Below are 21556 nucleotides of genomic sequence, written 5' to 3' on the forward strand. Positions count from 1 at the left end.
ACCCACACCTCCCTCCCCCAACATGCATACAGTAGCCAATTGTTGCTTGTGACCTGCCACAGATGAAGTCATTGAACAAAAGCAGAACTTCATAGTAAGAATGTGTAGGTGCTACACTGGCCTGTCTGCAGTGCTGACCTGTCTAACATTCAAATGTACATCTCGTTATAAAGTGTAATTATACAGCATAGGTGACCCTGGACTGTTAAGAAAATGAATTGTTAAATCAAGCAAAAATGGAAAAAAAATAAATCCACTTTGACAGTTTCTAAACGTTTACAGAATGTCAGTGACACAAAAGAAGAATGCCTTTGTTTGTCATATATAAATATACCGGTGTGCAGTACAACAAAATTATCTTTACGCATTTCTCAGCTTGTTTGGAAGCTGGGGTCAGAGCACAGGGTCAGCCCCTGATGCCCAAAGGGTTAAGGGCTCTGCTCAAGGGCCCAACAGTGACTGCATGGCAGAGCTAAGATTCAAACTCTTAACTTTTAAAGTGATGTAATTGATATTAGGGTGATTAAATTAAGGCAAGGCATAGATCGGAGGTAAGATAAAACAATATTTAATGCTTTTAGTGTTAATGGGACCAAGTGGCCTCAATAATTTTGAAACTGAAGAATCTTGGAACAACCTTGAACATTCCTACTGTTAGTTAATATGCCAGAGCAAATTGGGCATCTGGGTAAGAGGGCCTAGCTCAGGAAGATAAGAAAGAAACCAACAGTTATTCTAAAAGAGCTCCAAAGTCCTGTGCAGAGATGGGAGAACCTGTTAAACAGACACCATAAATCAGCCATTTATGGCAGAGTGTAAGGCAGAATATGACTGCATCCTTTGCTAAACAGCATGCAACTGAACCTATTAGGCAGATCGGCAAGCCCTATGCTACATCTGACAAAAACAGGCACTGCACATCACCTGGCTAATACCATCCCTAGAGTGAAACATGGTGGAGGCAGCATCATACAATGAGAGGTGCTTCCCAGTTGCAGGGACAGAAGGAATAAAGAATTAGGAGGTGAAAGACTGCAGCCAAATACAGGAACATTAAAAACACTTCCTCCACAGCGCACACAAACTCAGCCTGGAGCAACAGTTCACCTTTCAACATGACAATGACCCACAACATGTTGCACCTATTAAGTATAAAGTAGTTTAAGTGTAAAAATAGTCTTTGCAAAGCAAACCTTGCTAAATCATTAGTCAAAGTTTGTATGGGAGGTAATAGACAATAATGGTCAAAAGTATCTGGACACCTGACCATGAGCTTGTTGGACATACCATTTTAAAAACATATGATACTAAAATAGAGTGACCTCTATGTGATCTTTTCAGCTATACCACCTGACGACAACAGCCACTCTTCTGAGAAGGCTTCTCACAAGACTTTGAAGTATGTCTGAGGGAATTTCTGCCTATTCAATCAAAAGAGCATTATATAGCTGGGCATTGATGTTGGTAAAGAAAGCCTCAACTGATGTTCCAGTTCATTCCAAAGCTGTTCACTGGGGCTCTGTGAAGGTCACTGGATTGTCTTAAATCCAAGCTTTTCTTCATGCGTTTATAGTAGGGCTGTCAAAGGATTAAAAATTTTAATCGCGGTTAATCTCAGAATTTCATGTAGTTAATCGCGATTAATCGCATTAAAAAAAAAAAAATCAGTGTAAATGTTATAGAAAACAAGGATTTTTTAAGTGAAATGTTACAATTAAAATGGTGAACACATTTTATGCTAAATGTACTTATGTTAAAAACTGCTGGGACAAGAGAAAACTGTAAGGGAGTTTTATTCACTCACATACTAGGCAGTAATACTATCCAGCAGAGACCCTTGACTTTGTATATATGTCAGATTGTAGGTTAAAATTTCTCCATCAGCAAACATTGTAGATCAGCGGTGCTTTAGGTGGGATAAGGCGTAGTTATTGTAACAGACTTTTCTGTGGTTGTATAGTGACAATGGTTTGATGGACGTTTCTACATGAAGTGAGTGTGTTTTGACCCTTTGGGGCTTCCATAGTTCATGGAACAGCATGCTTGACTCTAGCTGTCCGCTATACGGTACTGTAACAGAAAAAGTAATAAAGTGTTATGCTCCTGACGATTTGTGAATATACCGTGTATTTATTTCTTTATTAAGAAAGTGCATCGGTACGACGCTCGGTTACATTATGTTAACAAACCGCAAATGAAACAAACGGTGGCAAGTCCGACGTTAAAACGCTGGTTCTACCAGTCAGACGCGCCCCCCCCGGGGGGGCACATTTTGAGAAACGCTGTCTTAATGAGAGATGCCGTGCACGGTCAAGTCTCAACATGAACTACGGATGACTCACAGGGCCAAATAGAATTTGCGTTAACGGCACTATTTTTTTTTATCGCGTTAATGCGTTATTATCGCGTTAACTTTGACAGCCCTAGTTTATAGACTTTCCTTTGTGTTCAGGGACACATTCACGCTGGAACAGGAAAGTGCTCTCCCTAAACTGTTGCTGCAAAGTTAAAAGAATATAACTCCTTGTATAAAATTGATATATAATATGTGTTAGCAACTCTGTAGCTGAAGCTGAAACTTGTAGCTGTGAATTCAAAAATTAGAAGTGGTGTCCCAATACTTTTGTCCATATTAGAGATGCATGAGTACCGATACTGGTATCGGGTATTTGCCCGATACCGCGCTCATTAACTTGTACTCGTACTCGCAAACGAGGCTCCGATACTAAACATCTGATACCGTATGCCTAGTGCACGTTGCTGCGTTATACCTGGTTCACACTACACGATATTTGCCCTGATTTTCGCTCGGCGACTGGTCGGCGCTAGATTTGCCGGCTCGGGAGCAACTCGGCGTTCGCTCGGCGATCAAAACTCGGCTCTCGATCGCTAAGTGTGAACTATCCAACAACTCGATCCGACCGGCTCGCCGAGTTTTCTAGCACGTCAGATCAGAGCGGTAGAGAGAATCTACAGCTCTGCGTCAGATATCTGATGTGAGATGTGCGACTGGGAATGAGTGACATGTCGAACAGCCAATGAGAACGCAGGATACGGTGTGAGGGGAAACGCAGGAGAGGAGTGTAAACAGGTGGGACAGGGGGATAATATAGTTTATATCAGAATACACCGGCACACACGTTTTACAGTATTTCTGACCTGATCGTTCTCTACAAAACAGAACAACAAAACACCAACACTGCAAAAATATTTATTAACCTCCAACTCACTACAGAACAATCCATGTTATTCGTGTTGCCAAATCCACTCAGATTCATTTATTTTCCTCCTTGATTTCATCACATCAGCGCACAAACACTTTGATCACTCGCTACTTGTTGACGTGCATTTTTGGACGTGGTATCATTAAACTTCTCGTCACTTCTCACGTGTGTTTTTGTTTAAAAAAAAAAACAGTATTCTAAATAGGTATTGGTATCGGCAAGTACAAAAATACATGTACTTGTACTCGGTTGGGGAAAAAATGGTATCGATGCATCCCTAGTCCATATAGTGTATTTCTGTACCACAGTTCTGGTCTATGCTGTTTATTGTTGAGACCATAAGATCAAAATAAATATATACTAAATTAACTTGCATTTAAGGTCATGAAAATAGGATATAAGCTAAAACTGCAGCCAAACAACAAACAGATACAAAAACAGAGAGAACTAAATCAAATGAGTCTTTTTAGAAAACATTAATTATTGAAGACTTTAAACAGGTGGTTTTTAGAAGCTACGTGGACATGGGCGCATTTGGTGCAGGAAGATTACAGATGATGTAAGACTTGTGTGTCCTCACAAGACTTGCAGTGCACTGCTGTTTCCTTTTCGGGTTTAATGATAGGCAAATCTGGAGTCACATTATGACTAAAATACATTTGTTCCCCCCTTTTCTCTTATACTGGTAATTTCAGATGCAGGCCATGAACAGGAAGCAATAGAAAAAAAGATGCTCTTGCTATTGTTACTCACACTGTGCAGCTAAAAGTGTAAAAAGATTTAGTCATTAGAGTCAATTAATACGAAGAAAATAGAGTTTACAAGCTCAGTAGAAATGTTCATTCTATCATCCCACCAGATGCCCAAAGTCTTTCCAGCTCGATCATTTTTTCCCTCCTATCTCCTTTCCTCGCTCTCTCATTCTGTACAGGCTTTTTTTTATTGCAGCTAGCGGACATCCGCTGAGTGTGCCAAAAGTACTGCTCACCACTGAAAAATATGATGGGAAGTGGGCACATTTTCTGCTGGTGGGCAGAAAGTTCATACACATATGCACATTCATGTTTCCTCCATTTTAGTAGCACTACATAAATATTAATAGAACACAAACACAGCATTTTTGTCTAAAATACAGAATGACAAGAAAATTGCTAACAGAATTTTGCTGATACACATGAAGAATCTTTTTTGAAATAACTAAATGTGCTTTCAACCAATAAGTAAAAAATGCATAATGCATGTATAAAATATTATAGGCTTGGTGGCTCTTATTAACCAAAATTGTTTTGTGTTAAAACAAGCACAGATCTGAGAGGGGTACAAACTTAGACAGACTCAGATTCTTCATCTTTTATACTTATTGCGTTTAGGAGACGCTTTGATCCAAAGTCATTTACAATTGTGAGCAATTGAGGGTTAAAGCGCCTTACTTAAGGGCCCGACAAGTGCAACTTGGCGGTGGTGGGGTTTGAACCAATGACCTTCTGATCACTAGTCCAGTACGTCAACCCCTGAGCTAGCACTGCCTTTTAAGATCATGTCCCAATTAATTATACTTAAAAAAATGTCCCTGTTTATGCAGGTATAATGACGTATTAAGAAAGTTAAGATCACCATAAATAAAAGAATAACAATAAATTAATAAAATCTTATGAAATTTAAGCAAATCAGAGTGCAGATATAAAGATGTGCTTTTTACTAGCCTTAAAAGCAGCATCAAAAGACACAAAACGCAGGCTAGCACACCAGAGCCGACATCTCTAACTCACAAGTTTAAATCTCAGTTCTGCTTCCGGCCTATATGGACAATATTTGGCTCGCCTGCAGATAGAGGGGATGTCTCATAACTGCTGCAATTACGACAGAGATGGAAGATAATGACAAGTGATGTGTGACTCTCTGTATGCTATACTAAGTGACATGTGAACCCGCCTCATGCAGGTAAAAAAAAAAGTCAGCTATGTCAAAAGAGTGTGTGTCACAGCTCTCTGCGGTCAGAAGAGGAGGTCAGCAGCAGTAAAGAGGAAGCAATATGCAATTAGGTAATTGGATATGACTAGACTGGGAAGAAAAATGGAGAAGAATTCATAAAAGACACAAAATGCAAATCTGGAACAATATAACATTAGCACTGTCACCTCACAGCAAAAAGGTCCTGGGTTTGATTCCTAGGTGGTTCCTTCTGTGTGTAGTTTGCTTGTTCTATGTCTGTGTGGGTTTCCTCCAGGTGCTCCGGTTTCCTCCCATAGTCCAAAGACATGCAAGTGAGGTGAATTGGAGATACAAAATTGCCCATGACTGTGTTTGGCATTAAGCTATTGAATCTTGTGTAAACTGTCTTGTCATGAATGTAACCAAAGACATGACGTCAAAATCCTAATAAATAAATAAATATAAAATTAGTTGTTAACAGATTTACTACAGAGAAGTAAATAAACAGATTCACAAGGGTAAATACGCTACCTCTTAAAAAAACTATTTGCTAAGTGACTCATGTACACTCCGATTTATCCATTATCAGATTAGTGAAATGCATGATACAGCAGTCTGAGTAGATCATTACCCTAATACACAGTCCAGAAGCTCAAGATTATACTGAATTTTACTGGTGCAAACATTAAATTTTTTTTTTTCTGCTTCATTCTTAATCATCAAAGAGCTTGGATACTTGGAACTGTATCACCATAAAAATTTTAAACTGAGTTCTAACGAGATTAGAGGACATAAGGAGAGACAGTGCGTCCTTTACAAGGTTTGGACTGAACCTTGTTTTCATTCCAGTGGTGTAAGCGCACGTGTCCTCGAGCACTTGAGACACATGTTTCTACTGCAAGGTATTCCACTCACTGCAACCATGATGTTTTACACAGATGTAAAAGTTCTAATGTACAAAGCAGGCAGCAGAACTGACTGATCAACCTAAACCTGACAGAAAAGTGAAGGTAACCAGGCAGCAATTTCCAACACATGCAAGCAGATCAGTTGATTTGTTATACAGTGGTTTTAAAATAATTTACAACACTCACCAGACATTCAATTGATATTGTTTAAAACATGGTCAGTCAATACAACTGCTGCTTTTTACTTTTACACTCCACAATTTCTTAAAATACTACATGTACTCCCCGTGTATGTGTGGGTTTCCTCTGGGAGCTCCGTTTTCCTCCCACAGTCCAAAGACGTAAGTTATGTCTAGTTCACACTACACGATTTTTGCCCTGATTCGGGCTTGCCGAAAGGTCATCGCCAGATGTGCCAGATTAGAGGCAAATCGGTGTTCACTTGGGACTCGGAAATTAGCTCTTGATCGCTATGTGTGAACTGTTCAATGACTCGATCCGAGCGGCTCACTGATCACTTGCAGACTCAAGAAAAATATCTAGCATGCTAAATATCTGGACCTGTCTTAAAATCATGTAGTGTGAAAGGTGTTGCAATCAGGTTATGATTGGCAGTGAGTGCAGTGTTGAGATACAGCCAATGAGAGCGCAAGATACAGAGTGATATGAACCCTGGGGGAGGAGTTGCAAATGTGTTGGGCAGAGGCATAATATAGTTTCTATCAAAATATATTGGCACACAGACAAGCCTTATCGTCCATACCAAACCATAATACCAACGTTGCATTAAAAAAATATTAATTTACCACCAACTCTCCCTGCAGAACACACAATCCCTGCTGACCACGTAGCCAAATCCACTCTTTTACCCAGATATTTTTTCCTCCTTGTTTAAACACTGCATGTCAATGCAAACATTTTTGATCACTCCCTTCTTGTTGACATGCATTTTTGGACATGGTATCCCCCTTGGTAAACCCCTTGTCACTTCTCGTATGTGGTTTTGTGACAAAACGTAGGTTGGGAGAACAGATAGACTCTGAGAGTCCTCCTAGTGATAGATCGTGTAGTGTGCGACCCCCTATTACCGATCAGTCGTGTAGTGTGAAAACCACAACAACTTAAAAGACTAACGATTACAAGAGAACAAGTTGTGTAGTGTGAACTGTACAGTGATCTGAACACCTTGAAAGTTGTGTAGTGTGAACTTAGCATTAGGTGAATTGGAGATACAAAATTGTCTGTGACAGAGTTTGACATTAAACTAGAACTAATGAATCATGTGTAGCCTGTAACTACCTGTCATTAATGGTGAGCAGCTAAAGTCTTGTACCAAGCAAGAATTGGCAACAGTTCCACTGGCAAAACTGCAACAAGAGCCCTCACTTTCTAAACTATTAAAAAGTATGATTAATTGAAAAAAGTATGTAACACAGTGGTAAACAGGCAACAATGTTACATTTGTATTTATTTAAAAAAATACAGTTAGAAAATAAATTATATTAATTTGTAAAATCTGAGTTACTTTTTAGCACATTAAACATCTAAAGCAATAAATAAATTTTATCAGCTCCACTTACCATATAGGAGCACTTTGTAGTTCTACAATTACTGACTGTAGTCCATCTGGACCCCCACAGTACCACTACAGAGCAGGTATTATTTGGGTGGTGGATGATTCTCAGCACTGCAGTGACACTGACTTGGTGGTGGTGTGTTAGTGTGTGTTGTGCTAGTACGAGTGAATCAGACACAGCAGCGCTGCTGGAGTTTTTAAACACCTCACTGTCTCTGCTTGACTGAGAATAGTCCACCAACCAAAAATATCCAGTCAACAGCGCCCCGTGGGCAGCGTCCTGTGACCAATGATGAAGGTCTAGAAGATGACCAACTCAAACAGCAGCAATAGATGAGTGATCGTCTCTGACTTTACATCTACAAGGTGGACCAACCAGGTAGGAGTGTCTAATAGAGTGGACAGTGAGTGGACACGGTATTTAAAAACTCCAGCAGCACTGCTGTGTCTGACCCACTCATACCAGCACAACACACACTAACACACCACCACCATGTCATTGTCACTGCAGTTCTGAGAATCATCCACCGCCTAAATAATACCTGCTCTGTGGTGGTCCTGACCATTGAAGAACAGGGTGAAAACAGGCTAAAAAGGTATGTAGAGAAACAGATGGACTACAGTCAGTAATTGTAGAACTACAAAGTGCTCCTATATGTTAAGTAGAGCTGATAAAATGGACAGTGTAAGTAGAAACAAGGAGGTGGTTTTAATGTTATGGCTGACCAAATAAAAGTAAGGCCCCAAAGGTTTAAGTGTCACCAGATGTGTAATCAAACTGGAACCAGACCCGCTCAAGCAGCACAATGTATTTTTAACTTCATAGTTTCATCCTTTAACCTGAAGGTTTGTAGAGGATCTGTGTAACCACAAAGAAGTGCAGCTAGTGCACAGTCAGCTCACATCAGCCAGCCCACATCAGCCAGCTCACATCAGCCAGCCCACATCAGCCAGGAAATGGGAAAGAATGACTATTTTTCTCTTTTTCACACATTTTGCTATTTTCCACTTCCTCTCTAAAACCGTCACACTTCCTTCAAGCGACCAGAAGGTGCACTTGAGTAATACGTGTTCTAATCCTGCTGGTTACAAATCACATACGAAGTATTTAGGGTTGGGTAATAAAAGAAAGCATGTATTCAAAATATATATGCAGAAAGCAAAAGAAAAGGAGTATTTTGAAATGGCAGTATTCAGAATATAGTTATATATACTTAATAGCTCACTCATTAAGCGCATATTAGGTACACCTATTTGACAAAGTACTGGACTAGTAAGCATAAGGTTGCTGGTTCAAACCCCACCATGGCCAGGTTGCCACTGTTGGGCCCTTGAGCGAGGCCTTTAACCCTCAATTGCTGAGATTATTGCTTACTGTAAGTCGCTTTGGATAAAAGTGTCTGCTAAATGACAAAAATGTAAATGTTTATTAGCTACACCCACCTTGCAGATGAACTTTGTTGGTAAACCATTACTGATTGTAGCCTATTAGTTGTGACATTGCGAGATTTTTTTACTTCTAAAGCTAAAGCAATTAATTTTTCACCCACGGGAGACAGATAGAATTATTCTCACTGACCACGCTCACACGCACGTTTAATGTTATTTAGTTCCGTTTGAAAAAAAAAAAAAAACTTCAAAATAGAGCTAACAGCGAAGATAACCGGTTACAAAAGCAGCGACCGCTGTTATAGGACGTGTGTGTGTCTTTAATACTCTGTTCACAGTGTCGATACAAGTGATTCAGGAGTCGACTCATTTTAAGCGCAGCGTAAGTCATCTCTCCGTGTTTACTGTTATAATGAATGATGCGGTTGTAAATAAACACCAAATACTACAGAACATTTTGTGTGACTCGCTTACATTATAACGCTCAGGCTTAATTATACTGGTTATTACCACAGAGCGGGAGCCGACTCAGAGTCGTTTACGATTTACCGAGGTGAACCACGAATGTATGTGCTGATAGAATCGGCTCAGATGGGATCGGACTGTATTATCCTTTTAAAGTAAATATTTAAATCAGCAGAATCGCATCGCATGTATGATGTGCACAACGTTAATTACGTGCGTTTATTAATGAACGTTAACGTTAGCTTGTCAGAAGCTTTCTCAATGATGTCTGCGGTGGTTTTTTTTTTTTTTACAATTAGTGATGGAAACCCAAGCAACTGTTCCACTGCACTATTTTACACTAAAAACTACACTATTCCATAATGCTCCAGATTGCATCATTCTAAATAGGTATCGGTATCGACGAGTACAAAAATACATGTACTTATACTCGTACTCGGTTGGGAAAAAATGGTATCGATGCATCCCTAGTATAAATAAATTCAATTCAATTATGAATGGTTAAATTGACAACTAAACTATTTGATAAATCATTATTCAAATTTACTAACATAACGATTGATATTTAAACTGAACACAGAGCTAAAAATGTATAGTAATATAGTATATGTATAGTAATATAGAGAAGCAGAGAAAAATAAGAGGTGTTGTTCTAGATATGACACAGCGAAATTCCTCACCGTTAGCACACTCATACATGATCACCTCAACACCTTCACTAATCAGTATGGAGCCACAGGTCTGATGATAAACAGACTGTCAACACTGAAAATAAGAATAAACAACTGCCAGACACCTTTATCAGTCGGCCATGTGGCAGCAGTGCAATTCATAAAATAGCTATAATGATAATAATAATAATCATAATAATAATACATTTTGTTGAGACAGAATGGTGTGATAAACAAACAAACAAACAAATATCCAGTAAGCAGCAGTTGTGTGGAGCCTTGTTGACTAGCGAGGACAGAGGAAAATGGGTCAAGCTGACAGTATGGCTACTGAAACTTAAATAGCCACTCGTTATAGCTATGATGAGTACAAAAGCATCAAAGATCAAAACTTGAGGCAGTTGAATTCTAACAAGTAAACACAACAGGAATCTTATGCGTAGTTCACACTACACGATTTTTGCCCTGATTTTCGCTCGGCGACTGGTCGGCGCTAGATGTGCCTGCTTGGGAGCAACTCGGAGTTCGCTTGGCAATCAAAACTCAGCTCTCAATCACTATGTGTGAACTACTCGAACAACTCAATCCGAGTGGCGACCAAAGAGAGATTTCTAGCTAGTCAAATATCTGGATCAGAGTTGCCGACTGGCAATGAGTGCGGTGTCGAACAGCCAATGAGAACGCAAGATACGGGGTGAGGTGAAACGCAGGGGAGAAGTTGTAAAAAGGTGGGACAGGGGGATAATATAGTTTATATCAGAATACATCGGTACACACACAAGTTTTACAGTATTTCTGACCTTATCGTTCTCTACAAAACATAACACCCACGCTGCATTGCAAAAAAATATTTATTAACCTCCAACTCACTATAAAACAATCCATGCTGTTCCTATTTTTCCTACTTGCTTTTACGCTGCACATCAGTGCACAAACTCTGATCGCTCACTACTTGTTGACGTGCATTTTTGGACGTGGTATCATTAAACCCCTCGTCACTTCTCGCGTTTGTTTTTGTGACAAAGCGTAGTTTGAGAGACCAGAGAAGCTTGCCTGTGATTCCAGTTGGTGATAGATGGTGTAGTGTGAAACCCCCTATCACCGATTAGTCATGTAGTGTGAAATGTACACCGACTTGAAAGACTCCTGATTACAAGAGATCAAGTTGTGTAGTGTGAACTGTACAGCGACCTGACGACTTGGAAAGTCGTGTAATGTGAACCTGGCATAAGGCTACAGAGGAGCTCTAAAAAAGAGATCACTTCACATTTTCTTAAATTAACATTTACATGTTTGACAACCATTTCCCTTCCATTGTCTGTGGAAAGTCAGCATGCCAAAATGCATGAAAAGGTTTATTCCGGCAAATGTAATCAGTACACAACATATACTACCTTTATGAACCTTACCCGATTATATTTTTACAATATATGTCACAGGGTCTGCTTTGGATAACAAGAAAAGAGGAAGTGTAATACTCGGTTGTTATGCAAGTGTTTATTGCTAAAAAAACCACAGGTTCCTCAGTCTGAAAATACGTTCATCATACACACAGCAGCTATCATTAAGCCAGCAAATAGCAAGAGTACTTAACAACACCCACTGCTCACCACCAAACACCCAACAACCTCATGTGGGCATGGCTGTTAACTACGGTTTCACGTTCTCAATTCCGCAAAGTTCATTCAGCAACCAGTTGTTGCCCTTTTACCTTAGCCTAACCCAAAAAAAGTGTGCCAGCATGACTACTTAACATAGGAGACAATTTTCAACTCAGCAGTCTGTATATGTTGTGCATGTTATGAAATGACAACTACAAACAGAGCTGTACAGGAATTCTGTACCGATTTACAATTTACAGTCTACATAAAAATGACAATTTACTCAATACAAGAATCAACTATTATTGTGTTTTCACAAATATGACCTTAATATGTGGCATTTTTAATCATGAGTCAACTAACAAAGTTCTAATGGGGTTAACAGAATGTGTTAAAACTTCAGGTGCATCAGTCACAATAAATAATGAATTAAATTAAATAATAAATGTTTTAAGGTGCTTGTTGCCTTTTAAGACCTATTATTCAATTAAGACCTTATTAAAGCCCCTTAAGTGGTTTACTCAAGCTCAGTTCAGTTTATGGTACTGAACTAGTAATCAGAAGAGTAAAGCCCTAATCCCTAAAATACTAAAATTGTATTAAGTCATAACTGTTAAGTTGCTTTGGATAAAAGCATCTTCTAAATGCTGCAAATGTAAACGTAGAAGAAAATTCCAGACAAATTTCAGCATCTGCGCTTGTGCGATTTCCCAGAAATAGTACCCACTATATGAGGTGAAGAAGTGAGTGAAGAACATCGACACATACAGTGGGTTCCAAAAGCATGTAGAGTTTTGGAAAATTTGTGTTTTGAATGTGATTGCCATTGTACACATCAATCAACACTTACTCAACCTTAATGATAAATTAGAGAAAAATTCTACAAAAGTAATCAGACTTTGCTATGGCACTTCAAATTGTGCTCAGCTTTATTGATCCTTGGGACATTGGAAGCTAAAGTAGCAGATATGGAAGACTGTAACCTCCTCAACAAAATTTGCATAAGATTACTCTTAGGTGCAAATCCTAATGACAAGGACTTTTATTTTTGGGAACACTGCAGTAACTACACTATCACATGCTTACTTGCAGTTATTACAACTATGGCGGTAGTGAGAAATCTAGGCTTTTCTCTACCCAGCTAAAATACAGCTGATTTATAGATTCAGGCAAAACGGTAACAGCACAGCAGTAAATGGAGTCAAATTGGTCGCATCTATTAGCCAAATTTGGTCTCAGTTTTGATTAGCCAGTACAATATGCCTGATTGGCACATAAACCTTTATGGCACATCAATATATGTAGCACTTTCTTGTTATTTACTTTTCATAACTTAACCGAACACTTTATTTAGAGGGGTGGGTGGGCCTATATATATATATATTTCATTAATTTGTATATTTTTTCAATATTATGTCCTTATGTCCTTAAGAGCCAAGTTAAATGAACACCATGTTTGGACTGTATATGCACACATCATGCTGACATAGCATTTATACAGGAATTTCCTCTGAAGAGCAATAATGTTCCTTCTCAAACAAAAGTTATTATGTAGCTGATTCTGCATCTTTTGATTTAAGGGCTACAGGATCCTCAATTATGTTGAAACATTCCCTGTCATTAACTATCATGCAAAAATATGGCAGCACAGACGGGAAAAAGTGTTTTTTGCATCAGTCTATGCTCGAAACGTATTCAACCCTTAATATCAGGGGCAGATTTAAATGCCACTTCAAACACACACTCTAGTTTATCTTCCCATGACCAGCATTCACACAATGCTTCAGCTAAATTTTGCAAGTTCATATTAGATTTGTCTAACTGATGTGTTTCGCAACAGCAACCCCTTTACTAAAACTGTATAGCTTCTATTCCCAAAGTTAAAGAATTTATTCTGGGATAGATTATATTACTAATGGGAGCATTAGTATCTAGACAACATGGTGCCAAGCAACAAAGTACATGGACATTGATGCCGATGAAGTGAAGGCTTCACTAATATTAGTTAAATTGATAGAATACGTAGGACAGACAACCATCACTGCAGCACTCTATAAATCAAGCCCAAATGGCAGAGTGGAAAGACTGAAGCTACAGCCTGTTTATGGTTTGCTTAAATTAAATTAGAAAATACTTTCTGCTCTGATAAGACCACAATTTTACTCTTCGAGCACAAGAGAAAACATGATGCCTGGAGAAGCACAATACAGAAATAAACCAAAGCATACAGCCAAAACAACACTAGAGTTCCTTAATTTCCTTGAGAGGTCCAGCCAAAGCCTTAAGACTTAAACCCCATAGAACATACAAATAATGTAAAATGCTCGACATGTGCTTTCATATATAATGTTTTTCAATGAGAAACTTGTGCTACGGGAGTGCCTTTTATCCTGCAGAATTTCACCAACTCCTTATTTTAAGGCTAATGTTACACATTTAAATCTTTATCCCCACCGCCCAAAATATGTAAACAAGATTTATTCAGCAAAGTACCCCCTAATTAGATCACTGCATCACAATCTGCTCTGTACAGCAAAATGACATAGGGTATTTGCTCTTGAGAGAGCTTTACTGTACTTGTGTAAACATATCATTTTAACTAGAAGGTTTTTTAAAGTGCTGGAGCAACTTACTTGTTTAAGTATAAGGAGACCTGACCATGACCTTGGTCATAACTACAAAATTGGCCTCCTTTTGCAGCTATAACAGCCTTTAAGTGTTTGGGGGGGTTTTTTGGTTACCAATGCTTTTATTTCTTTTTTGCTTTTTTATTTTTATTTTTTTTGTCATATAGTTCTCCAGACACATTGTTTAATTAAAAAAAAATATGTCCAATTTAGCCCTGTGATGGACTGGTGACCTGTCCAGGGCGTTTTCTACCTTTCGCCCAGTGAATCAGACCAAAGCATTTATTAGATTTAGTATAACACCAATAGGGCCTTTTTGGTGGAGTTGGTGGAGAAAGCTCTAACAGAAAAATCATGTCCTTGTTTACAAGAACCAGTAAAATGGTGGTGGTAGTTCTCCAGAGACATTGTTTAATAAAAAAAATATATATGTTCAAATCAATTTAGCCCTGTGATGGACTGGTGACCTGTGCAGGACATTTCCTACCTTTTGCCCAGTGAATCGGACCAACCGCGGCGCTGAATAGGATTGTTTGTTTATTAGGATTTTAACGTCATGTTTTACACATTCATGACAGGAACGGTAGTTACTCATTACACAAGATTTATCAGTTCACAAGGTTATATCGAACACAGTCATCGACAATTTAGTATCTCCAATTCACCTCACTTGCATGTCTTTGGACTGTGGGAGGAAACCGGAGCAGCTGGAGTAAACCCACGCGGACATGGGGAGAACATGCAAACTCCACACAGAAAGGACCCGGTCCGCCTCACCTGGGGATCGAACCCAGGACCTTCCTGCTGTGAGGCGACAGTGCTACCCACTGAGCCACCGTGCCACCCCCTGAATAGGATAAAGCGGTGGGAAAACAGACTAGGAATGAATGTTTAATTTAATATAATTAAACATATGTAAGAAGTTCTGGAGTGTATACTGCAAAGTAAACCTCCACCTCTTATTTTTGAAATTAAACAAAACATTCAAGCTGTTTAGGACAGCATTACAGTAAGAATTAAAGCTGATTTTGGAGTCAAAATGTGTCCATGTTGCATATTAGCTTAATGATGTTAATACTGTATATTGTTAAATGTTTATGTTGAGTACTGGGGGCTTGTTATGTGCGCATGCGCACAACAGCTGAGCGGTAAAGAAAACAATGTGTCTTTGCTATTAATATAATGGGATTATTGTAAACTCACGGCAACATAAACAGCTCTCTGAACAAGGCTTTCTTGGGCAGAAGGCTTCATTTTCTGCCAGGCATGTAGCTCAGGAAGTAAAAGAAACGCTTTCCTATTACACTTGGCACTTGGTTGAAGTTTTCCAGTGAATAAAATTACCAAAGATAGTAACGGAAATTCAATAAAATGATTATCGGTAGCACAGCAAAACCATACCAAACTACACAGCACATTAAATCTCGGTTTAAACGGAAAACTTACACGAATGTCTTCATTCTACTCACCAAATGCTCCAAATTTTCCTTCTCGTGGAAAATATCACGAAATAAAAATGGTTGTAGTCTCCATCCGAGCCTCGCTTGACATCAATCGTTACAAGCCGACTAAACGCTCCACAGCCACTCCTTACACTCATATACACACTCATATACACACACGAGTGATGGGCATTCTGACTCTTTTCAGTGAGTCATATAGAGTCGATTCTTTCAGCTCACAAATGGCTCTTCGTTCAGTGGTGCTGGGCAAAAGACTTGGTAAAAGTACTAATGTGTAAATACTTAATAAATACGTTAAAAATACATCAAAATATTAACATATTTAGAATACAGTGATGTGAAAGAAAAACAGGCCTGGGTCTCACACGGATTTTAATTACTAAATAAAACATATTACACAAGAGAACGAGTCAAAACACAATGCATTTTGTAAAAATGAAAGTTTATGTATTTAAGATATAAAGTTTTCAAATAGGGTGGCACGTGGCTCAGTGGGTAGCACTGTCGCCTCACAGCAAGAAGGTGTTGGGTTCGATCCCCAGGCGGGGAGGTACGGGTCCTTTCTGTGCAGAGTTTGCATGTTTTCCCCGTGTCTGCGTGGGTTTCCTCCAGCAACTCCGGTTTCCTCCCACAGTCCAAAAACATGCAGTTAGGTTAACTGGAGAAACTGAATGTTTTGTGTGTGTGTGTGTGTATGTGTGTATGCCCTGCAATGGAGTGGCACCTCATCCAGGGTGTTACTGTGTGCCTTGCACCCATTGACAAGCTGGGATAGGCTCCAGCACGCACACACGCACACACACGCACACACACACACACACTGCAACCCTAACTGGATAAGCGGTTAAGAAAGTGAGTTAATGCGTGAGTTTTCAAACACATATATTACTTTTATAATTGCCTACTTAGTTATGCAATCAATGGCGGCACGATGGCTCAGTGGGTAGCACTGTCACCTCACAGCAAGAAGGTCCTGGGTTCGATCCCCAGGTGGGGCGGTCCGGGTCCTTTCTGTGTGGAGTTTGCATGTTCTCCCCGTGTCTGCATGGGTTTCCCCCGGGAGCTCCGGTTTCCTCCCACAGCCCAAAAACTTGCAGTCAAGTTAATTGTAGATGTGTGTATGTGTGTATGCCCTGCAATGGACTGGCCCCCTTCCAGGGTGTTACTGTGTGCCTTGCACCCATTGAAAAGCTGGGATAGGTTCCAGCACACATAATTACCCCCCTCCCGCGACCCTAATTGGATAAGTGGTTAAGAAAGGAAGTGAGTGGAGTGAGTGAGTTTTCAAACACATATATTACTTTTATAATTACCTACTTAGTTATGCAATCAACCAACAGATTTAGTTGGTAAACCAATTTAGCTACACATCTAGGCTAGTAAAATATAATTAATTTAAACCCTACAATCTAAGTCAAGCAGTTACTAAAATTAAAATGTCGACTGTCTGGAAAAGATTACAAATCCATGTCTAAGAAGTACAATAAGTGTTTTTTCCAGTTAAAGGAAACCTGAAATAGTAATGACTCTACTTAGGAATGGCAGACCTTGCAAATATTTTCTCACTGGTGACAATACATCTAGGAAGTTACAAAAATAATTATAATAATAATAACTACATAGACTTCAGACTGCATCTCTAGCCTCAGTCAGTCTCTAGCCTGCTTTTCATATGAAAGGGACTAGGCAAAAGTGTCAATTACTTTTTCACATCATTGGATAAAACATTGTCAACATTGAATTCAATTAAATGCTGTAAGATTTACATCTGCTTACGTCAACTTATGTCCAAGTGTGTGCATTTGTTATTAAGCTACAATGATTTAATTTCTTACTTTTTTTCTACAAAATAATTCTACAAAAGACAGTATTTAAGAAGTGTTTTCAAACAGTTTATTGCTTATTATTTACTGTGTCATTTTGGCACCTTGTCATTTTTACTGTTTTTAGTGTCAAGTTGCTACTGAAAGCCCACTGTAAAATCTTGAAAAAATCTTTTTCCTCTGTCTATCAATCTGGTCATTTCCAACTGTAACTAGTATGCACCCCCTCCAAGATGTATTCACTTGTCAGCCCCTTTATTTTACCTGAAAGAGGTGGAATTGCACATTCAGAGATTCACACAATGCTTGCCGTGAATCATCCACCACTCATGAATGCACCTTGGCCAGCCAGCAGAGGTCGCATTCACAGCAAAAATAAGGAATCCCATCAACCTTCCTCTATTAGTTTGTTTATTGTTTATTAGGATTTTAACGTCATGTTTTACACTCTTGGTTACATTCATGACAGGAAACGGTAGTCACTCATTACACAAGGTTCATCAGTTCACAAGGTTATATCAAACACAGTCACGGACAAATTACTATCTCCAATTCACCTCACTTGCATGTCTTTAAACTGTGGGAGGAAACCGGAGCACCCAGAGTAAACCCATGCAGACACGGGGAGAACATGCAAACTCCACACAGAAAGGACCCGGACCGCCCCACCTGGGGATCGAACCCAGGACCTTCTTGCTGTGAGGCAACAGTGCTACCCACTTAGCCACCATGCGGAGGGCATCTATTAGACACAGCTAATTCTTCCTGTTGGTTGTCTGGTCAGGTTGATAGTGCAGCTGTGATTTAAACTCATTAAAACTCATTCAATTTAGTGTAACACCAATAGGGCTTTTTTTGGTTGAGTTGCAGTAAAGAAGCTTTTATAAAAAAAAAAAAAAAAAAACATGTCCTCACAAGAACCTGTAAAATTTCCCATCAAAACATCTTGTGGTCTGATGTTCTCCCCACTATAAAACATGGTGGTGGTAGCATTATGTTATGTCAATGTTTTCAGCAGCAGATATGGGCAATCTGGTCAAGATTGATGGAGAAATTAACAGTGCACAATACAGAACTTTTAATGTTGTTTTAGCTGTCAACTAAGTCAACTAAAAGTCCTAAACAAGGGAGATAAATCGTCTTAAAGTATTCACATTTTAGTTCATGATTTTAACTGAGAGACATTTGTAATGGATGAGACGGTTGGGACAGTTGTTCCTGTTGTTAAAAAATATTTATTTATTTTGTCACAGACTTATTTAGTCCTGAAAAACGTGTAAAAACGTACTGTCAGTGCATTTAATACAATGTATTTAATATGAAAACATGATGTACAAACCGAGAGTCGACTTGAGAAGATTAACTCAAAGAGCCGACTCGAAGAGTCAATTTAATAAGTCGACTCGTTCAAGAATGACACATCACACAAGCACAGCTCGTCCTCTGTTCTCCGTTTCCGCTCTTCTACGTTTTCACAGATCGCTCTCAAACACTCAAAATAGCCCAAATAGTTCCCATTCTTCTAAAGCAGCTTCAGCAGAAACTTTGCCGAATTGCAGCGGTTACTGATGTTTCTGACGTAGTTTTTTTATTTTATTTTCAGACTTCAGTCATTAATTTGGAGGTGGAAGCTGCTTACAGATGTGAAAGCAAGAGAGATGGAGACATGGAACATGTGCTCTTCGGACAACACATGGGTTGTCTTGGTGCTAAAATCAAAAATTCTGTATGTATTATGGCAAGCCAAACAGGAAATATATAGCAAACACTGATATATATGGAATGAAACTCGGTATATATATATAAAATAAAAACTGATATGAAACTGGAATGAAAACTGATATATATATATATATATATACACAGTGTATCACAAAAGTGAGTACACCCCTCACATTTCTGCAAATATTTTATTATATCTTTTCATGGGACAACACTATAGAAATAAAACTTGGATATAACTTAGAGTAGTCAGTGTACAACTTGTATAGCAGTGTAGATTTACTGTCTTCTGAAAATAACTCAACACACAGCCATTAATGTCTAAATGGCTGGCAACATAAGTGAGTACACCCCACAGTGAACATGTCCAAATTGTGCCAAAAGTGTCAATATTTTGTGTGACCACCATTATTATCCAGCACTGCCTTAACCCTCCTGGGCATGGAGTTCACCAGAGCTGCACAGGTTGCTACTGGAATCCTCTTCCACTCCTCCATGATGACATCACGGAGCTGGTGGATGTTAGACACCTTGAACTCCTCCACCTTCCACTTGAGGATGTGCCACACGTGCTCAATTGGGTTTAGTCCATCACCTTTACCTTCAGCTTCCTCAGCAAGGCAGTTGTCATCTTGGAGGTTGTGTTTGGGGTCCTTATCCTGTTGGAAAACTGCCATGAGGCCCAGTTTTCGAAGGGAGGGGATCATGCTCTGTTTCAGAATGTCACAGTACATGTTGGAATTCATGTTTCCCTCAATGAACTGCAGCTCCCCAGTGCCAGCAACACTCATGCAGCCCAAGACCATGATGCTACCACCACCATGCTTGACTGTAGGCAAGATACAGTTGTCTTGGTACTTCTCACCAAGGCGCCGCCACACATGCTGGACACCATCTGAGCCAAACAAGTTTATCTTGGTCTCGTCAGACCACAGGGCATTCCAGTAATCCATGTTCTTGGACTGCTTGTCTTCAGCAAACTGTTTGCGGGCTTTCTTGTGCATCAGCTTCCTTCTGGGATGACGACCATGCAGACCGAGTTGATGCAGTGTGCGGCGTATGGTCTGAGCATTATATGAAAAGATATAATGAAATATTTGCAGAAATGTGAGGGGTGTACTCACTTTTGTGATAGTATCACAAAAGTGAGTACACCCCTCACATTTCTGCAAATATTTCATTATATCTTTTCATGGGACAACACTATAGACATGAAACTTGGATATAATTTAGAGTAGTCAGTGTACAGCTTGTATAGCAGTGTAGATTTACTGTCTTCTGAAAATAACTCAACACACAGCCATTAATGTCTAAATAGCTGGCAACATAAGTGAGTACACCCCACAGTGAACATGTCCAAATTGTGCCCAAATGTGTCGTTGTCCCTCCCTGGTGTCATGTGTCAAGGTCCCAGGTGTGAATGGGGAGCAGGGCTGTTAAATTTGGTGTTTTGGGTACAATTCCCTCATACTGGCCACTGGATATTCAACATGGCACCTCATGGCAAAGAACTCTCTGAGGATGTGAGAAATAGAATTGTTGCTCTCCACAAAGATGGCCTGGGCTATAAGAAGATTGCTAACACCCTGAAACTGAGCTACAGCATGGTGGCCAAGGTCATACAGCGGTTTTCCAGGACAGGTTCCACTCGGAACAGGCTTCGCCAGGGTCGACCAAAGAAGTTGAGTCCACGTGTTCGGCGTCATATCCAGAGGTTGGCTTTAAAAGATAGACAGATGAGTGCTGCCAGCATTGCTGCAGAGGTTGAAGACGTGGGAGGTCAGCCTGTCAGTGCTCAGACCATATGCCGCACACTGCATCAACTCGGTCTGCATGGTCGTCATCCCAGAAGGAAGCTGACGCACAAGAAAGCCCGCAAACAGTTTGCTGAAGACAAGCAGTCCAAGAACATGGATTACTGGAATGCCCTGTGGTCTGACGAGACCAAGATAAACTTGTTTGGCTCAGATGGTGTCCAGCATGTGTGGCGGCGCCCTGGTGAGAAGTACCAAGACAACTGTATCTTGCCTACAGTCAAGCATGGTGGTGGTAGCATCATGGTCTTGGGCTGCATGAGTGTTGCTGGCACTGGGGAGCTGCAGTTCATTGAGGGAAACATGAATTCCAACATGTACTGTGACATTCTGAAACAGAG

General features: G+C 39.7%; 1 protein-coding gene across 1 annotated transcript in view; it reads right to left on the reverse strand.

The window, feature by feature from the left end:
* wipf1b (WAS/WASL interacting protein family, member 1b) overlaps nt 1-15977 on the reverse strand; it is a 33109-nt gene extending 17132 nt beyond the window's left edge. The window contains exon 1 of the mRNA XM_062996869.1: nt 15863-15977. The gene's annotated coding sequence lies outside the window, so the exon portion shown is untranslated. The remainder of the gene's footprint in view (nt 1-15862) is intronic.
* Between the last annotated feature and the right edge of the window lie 5579 nt (nt 15978-21556).

This window comes from Trichomycterus rosablanca, chromosome 6, assembly GCF_030014385.1.
Source record: "Trichomycterus rosablanca isolate fTriRos1 chromosome 6, fTriRos1.hap1, whole genome shotgun sequence".
Classification (NCBI taxonomy): domain Eukaryota; kingdom Metazoa; phylum Chordata; class Actinopteri; order Siluriformes; family Trichomycteridae; genus Trichomycterus; species Trichomycterus rosablanca.